This window comes from Plecotus auritus (genome assembly GCF_963455305.1).
Source record: "Plecotus auritus genome assembly, chromosome: 1".
Lineage (NCBI taxonomy): Eukaryota > Metazoa > Chordata > Mammalia > Chiroptera > Vespertilionidae > Plecotus > Plecotus auritus.
The window spans coordinates 32,162,371-32,186,552 of record NC_137770.1 but is presented as its reverse complement, the minus strand read 5'-3'; the positions used below and the strand labels follow the sequence as shown (position 1 = coordinate 32,186,552).

The 24,182-nt window shown below is 39.1% G+C and overlaps 1 protein-coding gene across 4 annotated transcripts in view; it reads left to right on the top strand.

The window, feature by feature from the left end:
* Positions 1 to 24,182, top strand: part of PALS1 (protein associated with LIN7 1, MAGUK p55 family member) — an 88,693-nt gene that overhangs the window by 13,608 nt on the left and 50,903 nt on the right. For all 4 annotated transcript variants that reach the window (XM_080683996.1, XM_080683994.1, XM_080683997.1 and 1 more), the window contains one exon: positions 20,860 to 20,941. The gene's annotated coding sequence lies outside the window, so the exon portion shown is untranslated. The remainder of the gene's footprint in view (positions 1 to 20,859; positions 20,942 to 24,182) is intronic.

The following is a 24,182-nucleotide window of genomic DNA, read 5'->3' as shown; positions in this document are numbered from 1 at the left end:
TGACTATTGAGAAATCATGATTCTAATGATAGTTTAAGTGTTTTATTTAGAAATTCTTAGCTGCATTGCTTATGAAATTGTTTAGGGCCTTAGGGATTATATATATACTAGAGGCCCGGTGCACAAAAATTTGTGCAAGAGTAGGCCTTTCCTCCGGCTGCAGGCACTGGCTTCCCTCCTCCCGCCACCGGCAGGCACCAGGGACCTGGGCTGGCTTCCCTCCAACCTCAGTTTCATCAGGAAGGATGTCCGGTCTAATTAGCATATTACCCTTTTATTGTAGACTAGAGGCCCGGTGCACAAAATTCGTGACCGGGAGGGGGGTGTCCCTCAGCCTGGCCTGCACTCTCTCTAATCCAGGACCTCTTGGGGGATGTCCAACTGCCAGTTTAGAGGAGAATCAATTCCTGTGGGATCGGGGCTAAACTGGCAGTCGTACATCCCTCTCACAATCTGGGACTGCTGGCTCCTAACCGCTCGCCTGCCTCCCATCCTGATCTCCCTAACTCAGTGGTTCTCAACCTTTCTAATGCCGCGACCCTTTAATACAGTTCCTCATGTTGTGGTGACCCCCAACCATAAAATTATTTTCGTTGCTACTTCATAACTGTAATTTTGCTACTGTTATGAATCATAATGTAAATATCTGTGTTTCCCGATGGTCTTAGGCTCTACAGCAGCAGTTCTCAACCTGTGGGTCACGACCCACAGGTTGAGAACCGCTTGGGCCGGCCCTGGGGGGCTGAGGGTGGGTCTGGCCACATTACGTGCCTCCCCCACTTCCCCCCCTAGCGGGGCTGAAAGGACTGTGGGACTCCAGCAGGGCTGAGGGGACTGGGCACCGCCATCTTGTGGCTATGGGCACCACCATCTTTGTGGTGATATGATGGTCAATTTGCATATTCCCTCTTTATTAGATAGGATGCTACTTTATCTTTCTACTGTAATTGGAAGAAAAGTTTCACTCTCACTATATTTTCTTGGGGAGAACTACAAAATGGCAGAGCCAGAAGTCATGAGACGCAGTGAGGAATTAAGACTGTGGGCAAGGATGCAAAAGAAAAACTCAAAGAGGATGTGCTCTGCTCTATTACCAAGTAAATCAAGGTCTTAAAAAACAGGCTTCAGTTTGAGGCGCAGTTGTACCATTTAGTTTTTTACATTGGAGAAGTTACTTATCTTTACTAAGCTAAGTCACGAAATTGAACAGGGAGATGGTTGTGAGGGTTAATGAGATAATGCATGCCAGGTACAGTGAGTGAATGAGTACATATTAATCCCTTATTAAGCAGTAGCTTAAGAGAGAGGAAAGGCAACAAAAACTTTTGGAAAAAGGGACACTGCCAATATAAATGAGTGCTTCAGGAAAGATAACTTGGCAGTATTGTGTAAAATTATTGGCAACTAGAAAGACTTATCAAGTTCATAGAAAAATCCATGAAAGAATGTGTATATGATTTAAGGTAGTGGTACGAAAAGAGAGAAAGAATTAGGGGTGTATATATGTGAGATATTAAGGAGGGAGAATTGATGGAAGTTAATATAATTATCAGTATATTTAGGGATAATATAATTATGACTTTCAGTACTTAAATTTGACCCCAGGGGATAACTGATTTATCTGACAGATTTTAAGATATAAATTAATATTTTATTAAACTGTCTTTCAAGGTAGGACATGTGGCTCACTTTGGCAGCACATACTAAAAATTGGAGCAATGCAGAGTGGAGAATAACTTTTTTAAATGTTACCAGGAACGTGGAATGCTGGTAACTTAAATTCACTTTTCAAATGAGTATGAAAATTCACATGCATTCTACCATTCCTCCACTGGAGTACCTCTGCTGCTTGGCTAACTTGAGTAGTATTTAGAAATTTTCAGCAATAGATGTCATGTTACCGCAGTCTGGTGTTATAGTAAACTTGTAGTCTGTTAACATATATAACAGTGAAATATCGTATTAAAGTTCATTATATGAAGCAAGAAATTGAGAAAAGATGAATTTTCTCTAGTCATATTTTAAAGGTAACAACAGAGTGATGTACAGTTGACCCTTGAACATTTTGGGAGTTAGGGGTGCCGACCCCCATCCCAGTCAGAAATCCTTGTATGACTTTTGACTCCTCATAAACTTAAGTTGTCCCTTAGTATCTATAGAAGATTGGTTCCAGGACCCCCGTGGATACCGAAATCCTCTGATGCTCAAGTCCCTTACATAAAACTAGGGGCCCGGTGCATGAAATTCGTGCACTTGAGGGGGGAGGCGGTCCCTCAGCCCAGCCTGCCCCCTCTCACAGACTGGGAGCCCTCAGGGGATGTCCTACTGTCCTTCCTCTGCAGGAGGCGACCAGGCTGATCAGGGGAAGGTGCCAGTCCCATCACCCCGCTGCTGCAGCCACTGCCAGCCACCACAGCCGCCAGGGTGTTTTGATCATCACGGACTCCAGTCCCTTCACCATGAAAATGCCTTTCTTTAGGCATTTTCAAGATGTGTCTTTCATAGATATGACATTTCTGTCTTTCTTTCTTTTTTAATCTTCACCTGAAGATATGTTTCCATTGATTTTTAGAGAGTGTAGAAGAGAGAGAGAGGAAGAGACAGAGAGAAACATCAGTGTGAGAGGAACACTTGGTTGCCTCCTGCATGAGCCCTGACCTGGGCCCCGGCCAGGGAGGAGCCTGTAACCTAGGTACATGCCCTTGATCAGAATCGAACCCGGACCCTGCGGTAGGCAGGCCTAGGCTCTATCCACTGAGCCAAACCGGCTAGGGCAGGATATGACATTTCTTAGCCCCTCCAGCAGCGGACCTTCCATTTTTTTCTCCAGGAGTGTGGTGGAAAAACCCTGGATCACCTTCTTGGATTCTTATTACCCAAGTTACCAAGAACACTGCAAGTAGTGGCATACAGGGAGCTTAGCCAATGAGTGGTCCAGAAAAGGTGTTTACGCTTGAACTGGTTTGGCTCAGTGGATAGAGCATGGGCCTGTAGACTGAAGCGTCCCAGGTTTGATTCCTGTTAAGGGCATGTACCTTAGTTGGGGGCACATCCCCAGTGGGGAGTGTGCAGGAGGCAGCTGATCGATGTTTCTCTCTCATCGATGTTTCTGATAGTCTATATATTTTTATAAAGAAAAGAAAAGGTGTTTCCTCTGCAGCCCATGCGCAAAGGATCCCCTGCGTTGTGTCCACTGGGCGAGGGGCGTGTCCCTGGCTTGCATTCGCTGTGTCTGCCAGGCTGGGGGCGTGGACCCGGGCCACTTGGCACAGGCGCGTGTGCAAGCGGCCGCAGAGTGGGAATTTCCGCCCCGCAGCCGCTTGCACTTGGCACCCCTGGACACTTGTCCCAGGACCTGGGCCACTTGGTGCCGGCGCCCATAGGCCACTCCTGGTCAGGGGCGTTCTGGGATCCCGGCTGCTCAGGGCCTACGCGCAGGCCTACAGACTCAGAGTGGTCTGGGTCCCGAGGATGTTCCCAGGCCGCTAGGCGCCCACATATGCAAATTAACCCATCATCTTTGTTGGGTTAATTTGCATACTCCTGATTGGCTTGGTGTTGCGGAGGTACGGTCAATTTGCATCTTACTCTTTTATTAGTATAGATCAACACATGCAATCTTCCGTCTGCATCCAGGGACTCCAACTGCAAATTGAAAACAGTACAGGTGTTTATTGAAAACAATCTGCATATAATTGGAGCTTCTAAGTTCAGACTCTTATTGTTAAAGGGTCAACTGTAATTACGTGATTTTTTAAAAGAGGTCTGTAGTCAGTATGGTATCATCTTACAGAGATGTAACTAACATAGCACTGTGGATCCACCCAAGGGTTCGCTGATCTGAATTTTAGTTCCTGCGCTATTAACATCTAGCTCTGTGACTTAACTTGCAATACCTACAATATCTTCTGGAAAATGGGGATGTCTGATCTGCTTACCTTTAAGGGCAATTGTGAAGATAAACTGAGATGTGTTTTAACTTACTGTAGACACGGGAAAGCTTTACAAATGTAACTTATGAATATGTAAATTACACATATTCATTTCTAGCCTGTTCTCTTTGGTTTTCCTGTCTAGCAGTTAACAACCTGTCAACGTTCTCACTTTAAATGCAATACTTCTAAAATGGAATTTATCATCTTTCCAGTTCTCCCCATCCTTCTCTCCCCAGGGAAAATCCCATATTCTCTGAATTATATTTTAAGGTTCAATTGTCATGCTCAATATTTTAGAATTATATTTCGCTCTGATCTCTAAATCTTGTCAAATGATCCTTTGTAGTGGCCATTGTTTGAAATTATCTTTACTGCTACTTCCTTTATCTTCCCATGCACAAAATATTAAAACATTGTCTCTCTTGGCTATTCTACTTATATTTCCCTTAGTCAATTCTGGTTACAGTGTATAGTAAATTTAAACTTTCTAAAAAGCCATTTTTTGTTTTGTGTTTTTTTTTTAACTCAAACCCATAGTCTCCCACTGCTTGCATGAGAAATTCAAACAATTTAGCTAAGCATTCAGAGTCAACTGTGGCTTTATCTTCTATCTCTTACATTGGCTCTGTTCCTTAGCAAGACTATTCTTGTTCTCCAACTAGGCCATATATATCCTTCATTGTTAGCAATATACTAAAAAGCCATTTTGCAAGAAATTTGATTCCATATGTTTAAAAATCCAGTTTTAAAATGTTATAGGCAGTTTGAAATGTTATAAATTACCTTTGTCCAAGTGCCTTTTTAAAAACTTGACAAACCTTTTGGATTCATTTAATCTTTTATTACAAAGTTGTTGAAGGTGATAATGGGGCAGTTCAAGTAACCAACCATTTGATACGCTTTGGCTTTTAACCAATTCCTACTTTGAGTGTGTGGTCTTGAATATCTCCAAAGATCTTCAATTTTGTGTATGATACAAGCAAATGGAGAATTTTCCCACTAAATTAAAAAAAACACAATATTTTTCACTTCAGAGAATATTACATATGATAAATAGGGAGCTTAATTATCTTGTTTAAAAAAATGATTTCTTCTTCTCCCTACTCTTCTTTATTTTTGCAAGGTACTACTATAGCAGAGTAATTTTCAGATTTGTAAAGGAAAACAGTGAATGATGATTCATTATGCCGTCCCATTGGTTCCTGGGAATACTTACCAGTACTGCCAAAGCTAAATTTTAAGCATAAAAAAGCAAGAAGAGACTATTAGATATTTGGATTTGCAAATGTGTTTTTCATAGAATTTCATTGTTTACAAGAGAGAATGTCTATGGACAAGTGAAGGAAAATCTTAGGCAGGTACTTTTCAAAACAGTGGTTGCCAACTGATGATCTGCGGACCACTCGTGGTCCATGAGGTCCAAAAGGTTGGCGATCGCTGCATCAAAACACTGGACCGAGAATCATTATAATCCCTAGTTTTTCTTTTTCTTTACTTAGTATTGGAATAAGACTAAATGAAAATAATAGCAAGAGTGAAGAGCTTCTTTTCTCATATAAACTTGGTATGAGTCTTGGCTCTGCCATTTAGATTTATGATCTCTGGAAGCAACTTAACCTCTCCATACTTGTTTTCCACATCTGTAAACTGAGGATAACTTTGAGGAGTTGAAAGGATTGAATGGGAGTTGAATGAGATGATATATGTGAAATTCTTGGCACTCTGACTGGCAAGTCTATTGCTTTTACTTCTACTACTACTAACCACTATCACCATCACTGTTTACTCAAACCAATAAATTCAGTTAAAAAATAAAATAAATTAAGAAAACAAACCATTTAAATAATCATTCTACTTTTGTCCTCTGGTGACTACTATATAAGGATGTTGAAAGAATCATCTATACTAATAAAAGGGTAATATGCTTATTAGACCGGATGTCTTCCAGACGCCCTTCCTGACAAAGCTGGGCCCGGGAGAAGACATCTGCCTGCGGTCCCAGGTGCCAGCAGCTGCGGCTGCGGCCTGGGAGAAGCTGCACGCCCACTGTCCCAGGCGCCAGCGGTTGTGGCCCGGGAGAAGCGGCCCGCCCGCGGTCCCAGGTACCTGTGGCCAGCCAGAGGGAGGAAAGCCTGGGTCCTGGGTTCCTACGGCCGGCCGGAGGAGGGAAGCCTGGGTCCCGGGTGCAGAGCCAAGGCAGAGGCGGTTAGGAGTGATCAGGCAGGCAGAGGTGGTTAGGGATGATCAGGCAGGCAGGCAGGCGAGTGGTTAGGAACCAGCAGTCCCGGATTGCGAGAGGGTGCAGGCTGGGCTGAGGGACACCTCCCCTTCTCCCCTCCCCCACCCCCCGGCACAAATTTCGTGCACCAGGCCTCTAGTCTGATACAATGGATGTAAACCCATATACACAGGAGTACCTATTACAACTATTGAATGTTTATTTTGAGGTACTCTTTGGGCAAAATCTTTGTTTCTTTAAACCTGTTTTCTTATTTGTCATTGGGAATAACAACAGTACTTAAACTTGGAGGATTTTTTGAGGATTAATTACATTAAGTATGGTAGCATGTTTAGCACACAGGGTCAGTAAATATTATAACCATTAAGTATGTTTTGTCTATACTTTTTTTAGTCTTTCCTGGTTTAGGCCACTCTTTTTTATTTTTTAATTGATTATTTACAGAGAGGAAGGGAGAGGGATAGAGATTTAGAAACATCGATGAGAGAGAAACAAACGATCAGCTGCCTCCTGCACACTCCCCACTGGGCACGTGCCGGCAACCAAGGTACATGCCCTTGACCAGAATCGAACCTGGGACCCTTGAGTCCGCAGGCCGACGCTCTATCCACTGAGCCAAACCAGTTAGGGCTAGGCCACTCTTAATGTAACTAACTTAATTTATCATTTTATATGCGTGTTTTGTCTCTTGGCTAGATTGTAAGCAGTTGATGGTGGGGAATATATCATATACTGGAAAATATTACTAAAATTGGGCTTGCTTTCTTACTCAGGTTTCAGTATACAGTGTAAGGCACTTTATTTGGCAATAGTTTTTATTCCATTTATTCTGTTACTATTCAGTTGGAGATCAAAACCTTGTTGAATTTCTGTTTTTGGTTTTTTTTATTTCTGTCACTAAGTATTTGTGTAACTTTGGCAAGTGACTTAAATTTTCTGGACCTTTTTCATTTGTAAAATAAAAGGAATTCATTAAATCAAGGTTTGTTTTGTTATTTAAACATTTAAGTTAGCAGAATATTTTTCCCCTTAAACATTAAAAAGAAAGATAAAATTATGCTTCTGCACTTATCTTTCCATCTATTGCCAATGTGACCTTGAAGTCTCTTTCTGAACATATTGAAAACACTGGTTTAGATAATATTTAAGGATCTTTCTGCTCAGTATTGATTAATTATTTGGAAATCAACAGTACTTGGAAAAGAGTTGAAACACAATAAGCAAAAACACCATTAGGTGTTTTACAAGGAAGCTTGGCTATTTGAAGTTTTGTCTTGAACATGTGAGAAAATTATTGAATATTATTAAATGAGTGAACACCTCAATTTTGGATTAGTTGATACTTCGGTTTTTGCCTTACCTCAGGGTTTCTCAATTTTGGCGTTGACATTTTTAATGGATTATTCCTTGTTATGGGAGGCTGTCCTGTGCATGTTTAGCAGTTTCCCTGGCCTCTCCTAACTAGATGCCAGTAGCACCCCTCAAGCCAGTCCTGACAATAAAAAATATGTCCAGATGTTGTCAAAATTCTTCTGATGGAGTCAGGTGGAAGGAAATTCACCCTTGGTTGGAACCACTGAAATCCAAATGTTTAAGAAGAGTCCAGGTGATTTTTATAAATTAACCCTGTGCTAAACTTTGGTTAAATGAGTATTTTAGAATATAGCTGTTTAATACGTTATAAACACAGCAGTATTTTTCCAGCTGTTTTTTCCATGTTGCCTTTTTGTTTGTTTTTGTTGTTGTTTCAAGGTAGTTTTATGGCCGAGAACGGGTGGGCAAACTTTTTGACTCGAGGGCCACAATGGGTTCTTAAACTGGACCGGAGGGCCGGAACAAAAGCATGGATGGAGTGTTTGTGTGAACTAATATAAATTCAAAGTAAAGGAGCAGAGGGGAGAGCAAGAGAACCAGATAGAACAGCCAGATCTGGCCCACGGGCCGTAGTTTGCCCACGGCTTGCCTAGAATCATGGGATGAGAATGGGAACTTGTAAACTAAATCTTTCCATTGCAGGTATGTTTTATATATATCCAGTTTTCACCAGGAATATTCAAAGTTCCTTAGTCTCTGAAAGTTTACATCTGAGAAAGGTAAGTTTTCTCAGCTATCCAATTGAATTGAGCATCAGGAATTATATTTTCTTTTGCTGTCTGTGAGGGCAGATGATTTATATGGCGTTGGGTTAGTTATAATGTATGTTATTCCTATTTCCCTTTGAAATCTTTACTTATTTGATTTGATTTTTTTTTTGAAGTTTTTCTCAATTAAGGAAATTCTGCTTCCATTCTTTACAAATTTATCTGGCATGGTACATTTTAAATATAGTCAATTATAAAGTTAATGAAGATTACAGTGACTTCTTTGGAATGCAATTATGTGGATGATAAATAAAGGTACTTCTATCTGAAACCTAAAACATGAATTAGGTAGAACTTTCAAAATGTCTTTATTATAGAACTTGTCAGAATGTTCCCTTAAAAGTTAAGATCCAGGACATTTGAACTTGGTCTTTTTCTTAATTTAGGGGGCTTTGTTTGTTAGTTAATAGCTTATAAAATGTTTTTACATTGCACTTATTGAGTTAAACAAGTTTCAGATACTTCAAATATATAATATGATTTTTTATTTTATTTATTTTTTTAAAATATATTTTTTATTGATTTTTTTACAGAGAGGAAGGGAGAGGGATAGAGAGTTAGAAACATCAATGAGAGAGAAACATCGATCAGCTGCCTCCTGCACACCCCCTACTGGGGATGTGCCCGCAACCAAGGTACATGCCCTTGACCGGAATCGAACCTGGGACCTTTCAGTCTGCAGGCCAACGCTCTATCCACTGAGCCAAACTGGTTTCGGCGATGATGATTTTTTTATTTTAAAATTACTTTTCTCTAATGTAAAAAATAATCGAAAAAAATTAGTTTTTCAATTAAATCTGCACTGAGCCTACATATTTTTGTTTATATTGTTGTCAGTAATAACTTTGCCCAACTAGCCCAAATATATTTCAGTTTTGACTTGTATTTACTGATTTTTAGGTATAGCTAAGTTTGTTCTCTATGAAGAGATGTTGTGTGTGCCATTCTTTGTTGTTGTGCCATTCTTTGTTGGAAAATGAAATTTATGCATTGAGTTAAGCGTTTATTGAGTAAACAGGGTTTTCTTATGTGATGTCAGTATATGATTTGTTTTGGGAATATACAGTGGTCATTTTTTTAAAAATTGGTTTTGTTGAGATATAACTTACATGTAATAAGATGCAATTTTAAGTGTATATCTATAATAATAAAAGTGTAATATGCTAATTAGGCTGGGTGATCTGGACAAAGCCGGGGCTGTGAGGGGAGCCTGAGTCCCGGGTGCCAGAGGGAAGCTGGTGCTGGCAGCTGGGGGAAGGAAGGTCTACTCTTGCATGAATTTCATGCATTGGGCCTCTAGTTTTAAATAAACTCAGTAAGTATACTTACATTAAAACTCAATAATTTTAAGTGCTCAATTTGATGAATTTTAAAAACAACTTTATTGGGGGAGAAAAATGGCGGCGGAATAGACAGACGTGTTCCGAGCCTTGTCTCGGAGCAGAAAGAAAGAACAGCTGAGGGTCGCACGAGGAGTGTTTGTTGGCAAGTTAAGGGACAGCTAAACTCCAGGAGAAGGTGGGGGACTGCTAGACGGGGTTCCCCTGACCGGGCAGCCCCCACTGCGGCTCTGACCCCTCCCAGAGCTACGGGCTTGGACACGGAGACTGTGCCATCTTGAAAAGGAAAGTGGAGCTTATCGGGAGCCTGAAAATCCACAACAGCGGTACCCATCGAACAGCTGCGAGCCCCAGAACACCGGTCCCCAATTGGTGCAAACACGCCGATTCAGAGGAGCTCTACACTCAACCACGGAAAGGTCAGATTTCGCCTGGGATGAGGAGAGAGAGAAATACATAACCAGACATCCAGAGAAGAGAGACCATGGGGAGACAAAGGCACAGCCCGCATATGAAAGAAAAGCAGGCATCACCAGAAAAGGAAGTAAACGAAATGGAGGCAAGCAACATTCCAGAGAAAGAATTCAGAGAAATGGTCATAAGGTGGCTGAAAAGAATGGAAGACAAATTCGACAATATGTGTAAGAACCAAGAGGAAATGAAGAACCAAGAAGAAATGAAAAATGACATCGCTGCTGTAAAGAACTCAATAGAAAGCATCAAGAGTAGACTAGAAGAAGCAGAGGACCACATCAGTGAGCTAGAAGACAAGATGGGGAAAAATACCCAAGTAGAGCAGCTTCTGGAAAAAAAAAATTAAAAAGCAGGAGGAGAGCCTAAGGAAACTTTGGGACAACACAAAACAAAACAACATCCGCATAATAGGGGTTCCAGAAGGAGAGGAAACTGAGCAAGGAATAGAAAACCTGTTGGAAGAAATAATGACAGAAAACTTCCCTGATATAGGGAAGAAAAAACCCACACAAATCCAAGAAGCTCACAGAGTCCCAAGCAAAATGAACCCCAAAAGACCAACGCCAATGCACATTATAATTAAATTGGCAAACACCAACGACAAAGTAAGAATCTTAAAAGCGGCCAGAGAGGGACAGAAAGTTACCTACAAAGGAACCCCCATCAGACTAGCAACTGATTTCTCAACAGAAACTCATTAGGCCAGAAGGGAATGGAATGAAATATACAAAGTCGTGCAAAGGAAGGGTCTGAATCCAAGAATACTGTACCCAGCAAGGCTATCAATCAAAATTGAAGGTGAAATCAGGAGCTTCACAGACAAAAAAAGGACTAAGGGAATTTATTACCACCAAACCAGCAATTCAAGAAATGCTAAGGGGTCTGCTGTAAAAAAAAAAAAAAAAGAAGCGAAGAAGGAACACAGGGGTAAAGAATAAAAATGGTGACAAGTACCTATCAATAATAACTTTAAATGTAAATGGATTAAATGCCCCAATCAAAAGACATAGGGTAATGGATTGGATAAAAAAAAACAAGACCCATATATCTGCTGTCTACAAGAAACCAACCTCAGAAAAAAAGACGCACACAGACTGAGGGTGAAGGGATGGAAAAAGGTTTTCCAGGCAAATGGAACTGAAAAAAAAGCTGGAGTAGCAAGACTTATATCTGACAAATTAGATCTCAAAGTGAAGGACATAACAAGAGATAAGGAAGGCCACTTCATAATACTAAAGGGAGCAATCCAACAAGAAGAAATAACCCTGGTAAACATATATGCACCCAATACAGGAGCACCCAAATACATAAAAAATCTCCTGGAGGATATCAAGGGAGAGATTGACAGCAATACAATCATAGTAGGAGACTTTAATACCCCACTATCACCATTGGACAAGTCCTCTAAACAAAAAATCAGCAAAGAAACATCAATCCTAAATGACTCACTAGACCAGATGGAATTAATTGACATCTTAAGAACATTTCACCCCAAAGCCACAGAATATACTTTCTTCTCAAGTGCACATGGGTCATTTTCAAAGATAGACCATATGTTGGGACATAGGCAAAGTCTCTTCAAATTCAAGAAGATAGAAATCATATCAAGCATCTTCTCAGACCACAATGACATAAAACGAACTAAACTACAATAAAAATAATCCAAAGAAATCAAACACATGGAGACTAAACAGCATGCTATTAAGCAATGACTGGGTTACCAGAGAGATCAAGGAAGAAGTAAAAAACATCATGGCAACAAATGACAATGAAAACACAACAATCCAAAATCTATGGGACACAGCGAAAGCAGTCTTGAGAGGGAAGTTCATAGCTCTACAAGCATACTGCAAAAAACAAGAAACAATGGTAATATATTACCTAACCCTACAACTCAAAGAGTTAGAAAAAGAGCAGAAGGAAGGAAATAATAAAGATCAGAGCAGAAATAAATGACATAGAGACCAAAGAAACAATACAAAAGATCAACAAAACAAAGAGCTGGTTCTTTGAAAGGATAAACAAGATTGATGAACCTCTGGCTAGGCTCACCAAGAAGCAAAGAGAGAGGACCCAAATAAACGAAATCAGAAATGAAAGAGGTGAAATAACAACAGACCCCACCGAAATACAAAGGATTGTTAAAAAATACTGTGAACAACTCTATTCCAACAAACTGGACAACCTGGAGGAAATGGACATATTCCTAGAAAAATATAACCTTCCAAAACTCAATAAGGAAGAACCTAAACAGCTCAATATGCCAGTAACTATGGAAGAAATTGAAGCAGTCATCAAAAAGCTTCTGGCAAACAAAAGCCCAGGGGCAGATGGCTTCACAGGAGAGTTTTACCAAACATTCAAGGAATAACTAAAACCTATCCTCCTCAGACTATTCCAAAAAATTCAAGAGGAAGGAACACTTCCAAGCTCCTTCTATGAAGCCAGCATCACCCTATACCAAAACCAGATAAAGACAACACAATGAAAGAGAATTACAGGCCAATATCCCTCATGAACATAGATGCCAAAATCCTCAACAAAATTCTAGCAAATCAGATCCAGCACTACATCAGGAAAATCATACACCATGACCAAGTAGGATTTATCCCCAGAATTCAAGGATGGTACAATATCTGCAAATCAATAAACGTGATACATCACATAAACAAATTGAGAGATAAAAATCACATAGTCATATCAATTGATGCAGAAAAAGCATTTGACAAAATCCAACACCCTTTCTTGATAAAAACTCTCAACAAGGTGGGAATAGAAGGATCATACCTCAACATAATAAAAGCTATATATGATAAACCTACAGCTAACATCATACTCAATGGGCAAAAACTAAAACCATTTTCCCTAAGAACAAGAACAAGACAGGGATGCCCACTCTCACCACTCCTGTTTGACATAATACTGGAAATATTAGCCATTGCAATTAGACAAGAAGAAGAAATAAAAGGCATCCAAATTGGAAAAGAAGAAGTAAAGCTGTCCTTATTCGCATATGACTTGATATTATACATAAAAAACCCAAAAGACTCCATAAAAAACTAACAGACTTAATAAATTAATTCGGCAATATAGCAGGATACAAAATTAATGCCAAGAAATCTATGGCATTTGTATACACCAATAGTGAACTTACAGAAAGAGAGACTAAAAAAGCAATCCCATTTACCATCGCACCAAAAAAATTAAGATACCTAGGAATAAACTTAACCAAGTAGGTAAAAGACCTATACGCGGAAAACGACAGGACACTGAAAAAAGAGATAGAGGAAGACGTAAACAGATGGAAGAACATACCATGTTCATGGATTGGTAGAATCAACATCATTAAAATGTCCATACTACCCAAAGCAATCTATAGATTCAATGCAATCCCTATTAAAATACCAATGGCATATTTCACAGACCTAGAAAGAACTCTCCAAAAATTTATCTGGAATAAAAAATGACCCCGAATAGCCACAGCAATCCTGAGAAAGAAGAATAAAGTAGGAGGGATCTCAATACCAGATTTTAAGCTGTATTACGAAGCCACTGTTCTCAAAACAGCCTGTTACTGGCACAAGAACAGACATACAGATCAATGGAATAGAATAGAGAATCCAGATATCAACCCAAACCACTATGCCCAATTAATATTTGACAAAGGAGGCATGAACATATAATGGAGTCAAGACAGTCTTCAATAAATGGTTTTGGGAAAATTGGACAGATATATGCAAAAAAATGAAACTAGACCACCAACTTACACCATACACAAAAATAAACTCAAAATGGATACAGGACTTAAACATAAGACGGTAAACCATAAATATACTAGAGGAATCCACAGGCAGCAAAATCTCAGACATATACCAAAAGAACTTCTTCACTGATACTGCCCCTAGGGCAATGGAAGCCAAAGAGAAAAACAAATGGGACTACATCAAAATAAAAAGCTTTTTCACAGCAAAAGAAACCATCAACAAAACAACAAGAAACCCCACTGTGAGGGAGAACATATTTGCAAATGTTATCACTGATAAAGGTTTAATCTGTAACATCTATAGGCAGCTTATACAACTTAATAAAAGGAAGATAAATGATCCAATAAAAAAAATGGGCAACGGACCTAAATAGAAACTTTTTGAAAGAAGACAGAAGGAAGGCCAAGAGATACATGAAAACATGCTCAAAGTCACTACTTATTTGAGAGATGCAAATCAAAACAACAATGCGATACCATCTCACACCTGTCAGAAGGGCTATCATCAACAAATCAACAAACGAGAAGTGTTGGTGAGGATGCAGAGAGAAATGAACCCTCATGCACTGCTGGAGGGAATGCAGACTGGTGCAGCCACTGTGGAGAACAGTATGGAGTTTCCTCAAAAAACTGAAAATGGAACTCCCATTTGACCCAGTAATCCCACTCCTTGGATTATATCCTAAGAAACTAGAAACACCAATCAGAAAGGATATATGCACCCCTATGTTCATAGCAGCACAATTTACCATAGCTAAGATTTGGAAACAGCCTAGGTGCCCGTCAGCAGATGACTGGATCAGAAAACTATGGTACATCTACACAATGGAACACTATGCTGCCATTAAAAAGAAGGAATTCTTGTACACATATAATACCTTAATAAAAATTTGAAAAAAAAAAAAAAAAAAAAAAAAAAGAAGGAATTCTTACCATTTGTCGCAACCTGGATGGAATTAGAGAACATTATGCTAAGTGAAATAAGCTAGTCAATGAAAGAAAAATACCACATGATCTCACTCATTTGGGGATAATAAAAAACTTTATAAACGGATGAACAAAAAGATAGATACAGAGGCAGTAAAGCATCAAACGGACTGTCAAATTACATCGGGAAGGTTAGGGAGAGGGGGGAAAATAAGAGGTCAACCGAAGGACTTATATACATACATATAAGAATAACCAACGGATGCAAAGCATTGGTGGGTGAGGGCATGTATGGGAGTGGGGTGCGGGGGGCACTGGTAAGATATGTACACATATAATACCTTAATAAAAAAAATAAAAAATAAAAATAAAAACAACTTTATTGAGATACTTATATTTCGTGAAATTCACATGTGTTATGGGTACAGTTTGTTTTAGTAATTTTATGTCATTATGCAGATATCACTGAAATCTATTTTTTATTATACTACCATCACCTATAAAAAAGTCCCTCATGCTTTTATAGCCAGTTTCTGCTCCCACTCCCAGCTCCAGGAAACCACCAAACTGCTTTCCTCTGACATTGCTAGTTTTGCCTTTCTTAGAAATGTCATATGAATAGAATCATGCAATATGTACTCTAGTGTCTGGCATTATGGTTTTCAGGCCATCCATGTTGTTGCATATCATCACTAGTTCATTCTTTTTTATTATTGGACTAGAGACCTGGTGTACAAAATTCATGCATGGGGGCGGTCCCTCAGTCCAGCCTGCATCCTCTCCAATCCGGGACCCCTTGGGAGATGTGTGATTGCCGGTTTAGGCCCGATCCCTGTGGGACCACTGGCTCCTAACTGCTCACTTGCCTGCCTGTCTGATCACCCCTAACCACCTATGATCGTCCCTAACTGCTCCCCTGCTGGCCTGGTCGCCCCTAACTGCCTCTGCCCCCACCACCGTGGCTTTGTCTGGAAGGACGTCCAGAAGGCATCTGGTCTAATTAGCATATTACTCTTTTATTAGTATAGATAGTATTCTGTGTGTTATTTATCTGTTTGCCAACTGAACGACATTTAGATTGTGCCCAATTTTAAGTTATTAATAATGCTTCTTTGTTCCATACAAATCTTTGTGATTTTTATAAATAAAATTATGTTTTTGTTTTTCTTTTGTGGAATCTGTGGGTTGTATCATGATGTTTTAAGAAACTGCCAAACTCACTACCATTTGGCACTCTCATCAGTATTGTTTGAGCATTTTGATTTCTCTGCATCCCCTCCAATGCTTAGAATTGTCAGTCTTTTTTAATTTTAGCTATTTTATTGTGTTTGTAATGGTATTTTATTCTGTTTTTTTAACAGCTTTATACAATTCATACCATACAACTCATCCATTTCAAGTGTACAATGGCTTTAAGTATATTCAAAGTTATTCAGCGCTTACCACAATTAATTTTAAACATTTTCATCAGTCCCCTCCCCCAAAAGAACCCTGCACTCCCTAACCATAATTCCTCCACCCACAGCTTTAGGCAACTACTAATCTACTATCTATTGCTATACATTTGCCTATTCTGGACATGTTATAAACAGAATCATATAGTATGTATGAGGTCCTTTGTGACTGGCCTCTTTCATTTCTGTTTACAAGGTTCATTGATGTTGTATTATGTATTGGTACTTTATTTCTTTTTATTGCCCAATAATATTTCATTATAGATATACAACATTTCATTCATTCACCAATCAGTTAATGAACATTTGGATTTGGATTATTTTTCACTTTGGGGTTATTATGAATTAGGCTGCTATGCACATTTTGTACAGGTTTTTTGTATGTAAGTATGTTTTCATTTATCTTGGATGTATACCTAGGAGTGGAATTTCTGGAGCATATGATAACTCTTAGGTTTAGCCTTTTAAGGAATTATCATACTATTTTCCAGTGTGGTTATACCATTTGACATTCCCACCAGCAGTGTATGAGGGTTCCAGTTTCTCCACATCCTCATTAGCCTTATCTGTCTTTTTGTATTTAGTCATCCTAGTGGGTGTTAAGTGATTTCTCTTACTTTTTAATTGAGGTATAATAGGCATGCAATATTATATTAGTTTCAGGTGTACAGTATAATGATTTACACATTTATACATTGCAAAATGATCACCACAATAAGTCTAATTAGCATCTGTTCCAATACAATTAGAAAATTTATGTGTGCTGAGAACTTATAAGATTTACTTTTTTACCAACTTTCAAATTTGCAATATATTATTGATTATAGTAACCATGCTGTACATTACATCCCCATGACTTATTTTGTATCTGAAAGTTTGTATCTCTTGATCCTTTTTATCCATTTTTCCTATCCCCAACACCCACCCCCCCTCTGGCAACCACCAGTGTGTTATCTGTATATGAGTGTTTTTGTTTGTTTTTTAAAGAGGAAGAGAGAGAGAAACATTCATCAGCTGCCTCCTGCATGCTCCTTACCTGGAATCAAGCCTGCAACCTAGACATGTGCCCAACCTTGAATCAAACTGGCATCCTTGCAGTGCATGAGACAACACACAACCAGTTGAGCCACATTGGCCATGGCTGAATATGAATTTTGTCTTATTTGTTCGTTGTTGGTGTTTTTTTTTCTTGTTGTTTTGAGATTCCACATAATAGTGAAATCATACAGTATTTGTCTTTCTCTGTCAATAAATGTGAGAGTTTATTTCTGGACTCTTAATGCTACTTCATTGATTTATATTTATCCTTATGTCACTATCTCGTGGTTTTAATTTGCATTTTTTAAAAGATTAATGATGTTGAATATCTTTCCAAATAATTATTTTTGCCACTTGTCTACCTTCTTTATTGAAGTAGTCAAATCTCTTGCCTTATTTTGAAAAATAGATTTTTAACTTACTGAGTCATAAGAGTAGTTACAGCAGACATACATAATTTACAAACATTTCTTTCTTTTTTTAGCTTTACCTTCCCATTTTCTTAACAGTTTCTTAGTGGCATGTTTGGGGTTGACATATTCTATTACCATTCAGTGGGTTCTAAAAGCCTGGTGGAATCAACTTGGCAACTGATTGGATAATAGAGCTTGAAAAAGATAAAGATCTTGGAGATCACTAATGGTATAATTAATAGTAGTGAAGAGTTTTTCAGTTTGGGATACACAAACTGACTTATGATGGTTTTGAGTTATGATTTTTCAACTTTGATGATGATGCAAAAGCAATGTGCATTTAGAAGAAATCATACTTAAGATTTTAAATTTTGACACACACACCCCCTGTCAGTAATATATGCGGTACTATACTCCCTCATGTTGCTGGGCAGTACCAGTGAGCCACATGATCATGAGGTTAAATACCTGATACTCTATAGTGTAGTAGTAAGTGCATTTTCAACTTAACATATTTTCAACTTACTGTAGGTTTATCATTATGTGACTCTGTTGTAAGTCGAGAAACATCTTATGTATGTTGAAATTGAGATTCCTGGTGACATCCATATCAAAATGTACTTTCTAGTTCCTCAACCTGGAAACATTTCTGGATCTTCTCAGAGCGTACTCACTTTGTTGGCGTTCAGGTCTCAAATATCACCGCCTGAAATAGGGCTTCCCTGGTCATCTTATCTGATGTTGCACCTTCTAAAATCACTACCTACATATATTACTAGAGGCCCGGTCCACGGATTTGTGCACCGGTAGGGTCCCTCAGCCTGGCCTGTGCCCTCTCGCAACCCAGAACCCCTCAGGGGATGTCGGAGAACCAGTTTCGGCCCAATCCCTGTAGGCCAGGCCGAGGGACCCCACCGGTGCACAAATCCATGCACCGGGCCTCTAGTATGCATATAAGATTTTTGATTAATCTCTTCCCGCCCTCCCTCCTCCCCCATTCCCTCTGAGATTCATCAGTCTGTTCCATGTTTTCATGCCTATGGTTTCCACTCCTGCGTTGAGCATCTGCCCCCTGGTGCTCAGTGCGTGTCATAGCAACCAGTCAGTCAGCCGGTTGGCCGGTTGCTTAGGCTTTTATATATAGAGATATTGATGCAGGTGTTCTGGGGGTCCTGGGACTCAAGGATTCTCCACCCACTGTGGGTTCTTGGCTTTGGGCAGGAAAGAATTCAAACACAAGCCAACATAGAGTTTAAAGTGAAAGCGCGTTTATTAGTGAAGTAGTGAGACAGAGAATGGGCTACTCTGCCAAGCAGTTCCCCCTTTAGCAGAATTTGCTTCTTTTATTGAGGTTCATTTAATAGGAGGTTAGGTTATTCAGTGAGGGGGAGGACTATTGAGGATCTTTCTGGGAAAGGGGTGGAGATTTCTCAGAGGAGTTCTCTTGGCCATTCTGTGTACTTAAGTGGGCTTTCTGTTTTTCATCATGGCATGGTAAGGTGTGTCGTTTAGCACATTAATGTATTACAATCCTATCTAATAAAAGGGTAATATGAAAATTAACCATCACTCCGTCACAAAGATGGCGCCACCCATAGCCACAAGATGGCGGCACCCAGTCCTCTCAGCCCCGCCAGAGTCCCCCAGTCCCGGGGGGGCGGGAGGGCGGGGCACTGAGAGCGGGCAAGGTGAGCAGCCTGGTGGAATGCTTGCTTCGTCACCATGGCAACGAGGCAAGCGTTCCACCCCGGTAGCCAGGCCGGGGCGCGGATGGGCCTCTGGACCGCGGAGAGCCTCTGGGCAGCAGGCGTGGAGCGGCCAGGCCCCACAGAGAGCTACTGGTGCACCAATTCGTGCGCAGGGCTACAAGTAGTGTATAATGAGGCTAGGGGTTGCCATTAGTTGAAATTAGTCGCCATGTTGTATCAATCTGACTTCTGCTGCTTTTAAGCCATAAATCCAGTAGGGGGTGGTCTTCCTTCTTCTTGACAGTTTCTGTAGCTTTTTTCAATAGCAGCTGTTCAGTCCCATACCCTATCTCAATATTACCCTGTTTTACTTTTTCTATAGCCATTTATCTGAAGTCATCTTATTGTGTGTTTGCTTTTTATTATCTATTGCCCTACCACAGCTATTTTCAATTGTTTTCATCTCATGGCACACATAAACTAATTACTAAAATTCTGTAACACCAAAAATATATTTTTTGCTGATCTGACAAAAAAAGGTATAATTTTGATTCATTCACACCAGACAGCTATTATTGTGTTAGGTGTTGTTATTTTTTAATTTGACAATGTAAGGGAAAAGAAAGCAGTGCCCTGACTAAATAGTCAGGTATTACATGTTTTAAAATTCTTGCAGCACACCAGTTGAAAATTGCTGCCCTACTAGAATGTAAGCTCCATTAGAACAGGATCCTTTCTGTCTTGGTCTCCAATGTCGCATCAACATTTCTCTCTCTGAACTGTTTCTCATCTGTCATATTCTCATTTTCTAAACTTATTTTATTGGCATCATAAACTATTCACGATGTATAAAATTGATCCAGAAATTAAAAGAAAGAACAAAACAAAAAACTGCATTTTTGTTTGAGCTTTAACCTAGAGGTCAAAGGTGTCATGAAAAATAATCAGCAAGCCCTAGTTGGTGTGGCTTAGTTGGTTGGAGCGTCGTCCTGTACACCAAAAGGTGTTGGGTTCGATTCCCAGTCAGGGCACATACCCAAGTTGTGGGTTCAGTTCCCCAGTTGATTGGTGTTTCTCTCTCACATTGATGTTTCTGTATCTCTCTTCCTTCTTTCCTCCCTCTGCCCCCCTCTCTAAGATCAATAAAAAAGTATGTTATTCTTTTAAATAATAATAATCTGCAAAAAGGGTCTTACCCCTTTTTAAAACCTTTTAAACCAGTTATGTTTACCTCTTTCTCATTACTTACTCAGGTAATTATATTGACTTTAATGTATGTCCAGTGGAGATTGTGAGGGGTTGCATTTTTACTTACTAGTATACTAAGAAATCCTAGCCATTTGCAAACAGAATTGGATATCATATTGAATTAACCTTTCCCTCCCCTCCCTCTCTCTAAAAAGCATTGCAGACTTTTATACTTGATTGTCTCTTTCCTGTTTTACAGAGTAAGAAAGCTGGAGTTTTGTGAAAAACCAGAGAAGAGAAACTAAGAGAATAGTAGACAAGGCCTTTCCAATTTGCATAATGTAAGTTTTTTTCTCTATGCTTGGACTGAATCTTGTGTTAGTTGAAAAAGTTGTTTCTATGGGAACTAATAGGCCAACTCCTCAGAATCAGAGGAATGCTGATCACTTAAAATGAGAATTCCCAGCTGCTGGTCAAAGGGCATTACTTATGGGAGAAAGGGAGGAAGGATGAATTGAAAAAAAATCTAGAATTCTGGACACTAGTGTCGACAAACCATGTTTATGCATGTGAAGTGCATGTTTTACATTTTCCTCTGTCTATAAATTAGAATACTGATTATATAGGAAATTGTGTTCCTGCTAATCTGTTATGTTTCCCAGCCCTCACACAAATGGTTCTCTTTCTTAGTGTAGAGTTTTCAGTAGGCTAATATTCCTCACTGTTTCAGGGCACCTGATTTCAATCATTTGTATTTATTGAAGCTTATTTAGCATCTTTTAACCCCCTTCCCCTATAGCCGATTCACATAAGCAAAGCCCTTGCCCACTAGTTAGAAGCTAGCATTGAAACAGCTTTGGCCTGCCAACCTGAAAATTCATTTTCTTGATTTTGTAGACTATGTGAAGAGTTTTGATCGATTTTTTTTCTTTAATTTTTTTTACTAGATATCAGAGCTATAGAAATGAATAAGACAGATCCCTGCTGATTAGATTATTTACCTATATGATCTACAGTCACCTTGCAGTTAATGTGTCCAAAACTAAATCCATATTAACTAAGTCCATATTACCCTTTAATTGTTCACCCCTTCTATCTAATTCTCACTCTCTTTATTATTCTCAGTCTTAGTTCATGACATTGCCATTCACCTAGTGATCCAAGGATAGTGGCCCTGGAGTCCCACTGTCTGGGTTCATATCCTGCAGCCTCCTGTTTGCTTGGCCCTGTGCTGGATAGTATCACAGATCCAGAGACTAGTCAGCCTGGTTTCTGACCTCCAAGGGCTTCTAGTTTGATGGGCAGACAAAGACTTAAAAGGAGAGTAGATAAGGATTAGATCCTAGGCAGTCTGATTCTGGAGCCTGATCTTTTTAGCATTTTGTTGTCTTGGGTAACTGGGTAGATATAGTGGCATTAATTAGAATTGAGAATAGAGGAAGAGGATCAAAGAGACTATGAGAAGATTAAAGGTAAATATGTATTTAATTTTGGAGACATTAATTTCTAGATCCCTGTAGGACATTTTGGTAGGTAGACTATAAACCTCTAGTACCTAGCCAAGGGTAAATGCTCAATTATGTACAAATCACCCCCTCTTTTCTAAATCTTTGATGGCTTTTCTACTGCCTTGAAAATTAAGAACTTACATTTAAGACCTTTCATAAGTTGAACCCAGTCAAATTTTCTAGTCACTATCCTGTTGTACAAGCTGACTGCTTTAGTTCATCTAGCTTTATTTGTACTTTCCCCAAATCTTTTATCTTCTTGCCTTTGGCTGATATGGCCTCTTCCTTATTCCTCCATCTTCTTGCATATTTGGACTTACTTTTACAATTGTAATGAAGATTAATGAATGAATACTGTATAGTGCTTGCAATATTGTGTGGCACATAAATGCTTAGTAAATGTTATAGTTATTATTACTTCCTTTTTCTTCGTCTTGCCCTGCTAAATGAAATAGACATCAAGTTCTAGTACTTCTATAACTCAAATATTTCTTTAATATAACTTTTCTTCATTTCACTGTCTTAGTTCAGTACCACAATTCTTATTGCCTTCAAAGTGGTCTCATTGCCCCCCTATAATCAATCCTCTACACTCCTACCAGAGTGTTATTTCTCTAAAAGTGATTGTGATCATGCCATCCCCTGCTTTCATTCCTGTAAAATCTAATGGGGAGAAACCAATTGGGGAAGAATAATCATTCTTTTTCTTTGCTGTCTGTCCCAGTAGACTATGAACACTCCAAGATAACCAAAATGGAATTTTAAGTGGATTAATAACAGGTTGCAGAAATTTTTCTGAGAGTCAAAGGCTAGATACAGGTAGATAAGCATAATAATAGTGCAAGCATGAGAACTCTTAACCCAGATCACCTGGCCTAGTCTTTTCTTACATGATCTAGTATAGTGAATATGGACATAGCTTACAATTTTTAAGCTGACAGTTTTAATTTCATATCATAATTTTTATAGACTAGCATATAAAGTAAAAAATAAATTATTTGATTTTTAATATTCAGTAAATATTGTAAATGGAGAAAGTGAGTTTTAATTTTCTGGAAATATGTACACACCTAGGTTTTTAAAATTAAAATTAAGCATAGTACTACAGCAACTCCTACACAAATTTCTGCTTGCTTGTAATAAAAACATCAAATAAGCTGAATTTGCATAAATTAAAATATAAAAACTTAAGAATTGCCTATTGTAATTCTGACAGCTGTTATTTTAATGAAAAGGCAATCTAATGATAAGGTATTTATGTGTAGGTCACATGGCTATATATAAAGAAAGAAGCTAAGATTTGGATAGGACACAGGAAAATCTCTCGAAATTCTTGTGAAATGTAATTCTAGTGCAGCTGTGGGCAAACTACAGCCCGCGGGCCGGATCCGGCTGTTCTATCCGGTTCTCTTGCTCTCCCCTCCGCTCCTTTACTTTGAATTTATATTAGTTCACACAAACACTCCATCCATACTTTTGTTCCGGCCCTCCGGTCCAGTTTAAGAACCCATTGTGGCCCTTGAGTCAAAAAGTTTGCCCACCCCTGTTAAGTGGCTCATGTGGTTTGCCTCTATTTTCCTGATTGTTGGTCTAGTGGTTTTCCTGGTAGTTTAGGTGGGTTTGTGTTAAGCAGTCTGGGACAAGATATTTGAGAGAAGATTGACGGGCATTAGGAATGTTGTCTGAAAACAGCTTTTGCTTAGTAGGCATGTGCTCTAAAAAACCTATTTACTGAAGTGATGCTCAACTCCAGGAGGTAGTAGGTTTATTATTGTAAATATTTTTAAAGTCTTGAGCAAAGGAAGACTAATTAGATTTAATGTGTGGGTTTTCACATATATAAACAATCTACCTTTTTACGACCAAGAAATGGCTTGATAAAAAGCCAGTGTCATCCAGTAAAATATTTTTCTTGTCTAAAATATGTTGAAGGAGTTTTAAAATATAAGAATCAAATTAATACTAAGAATTGATATATCTTTTTTAGTTTTAAAACTTGCTACATTATCTCATTTAAAACTCAGAACAATCCTGTGAATGAATTTTCCAAAGGACTCTGAGGTTCAGCGGGAGA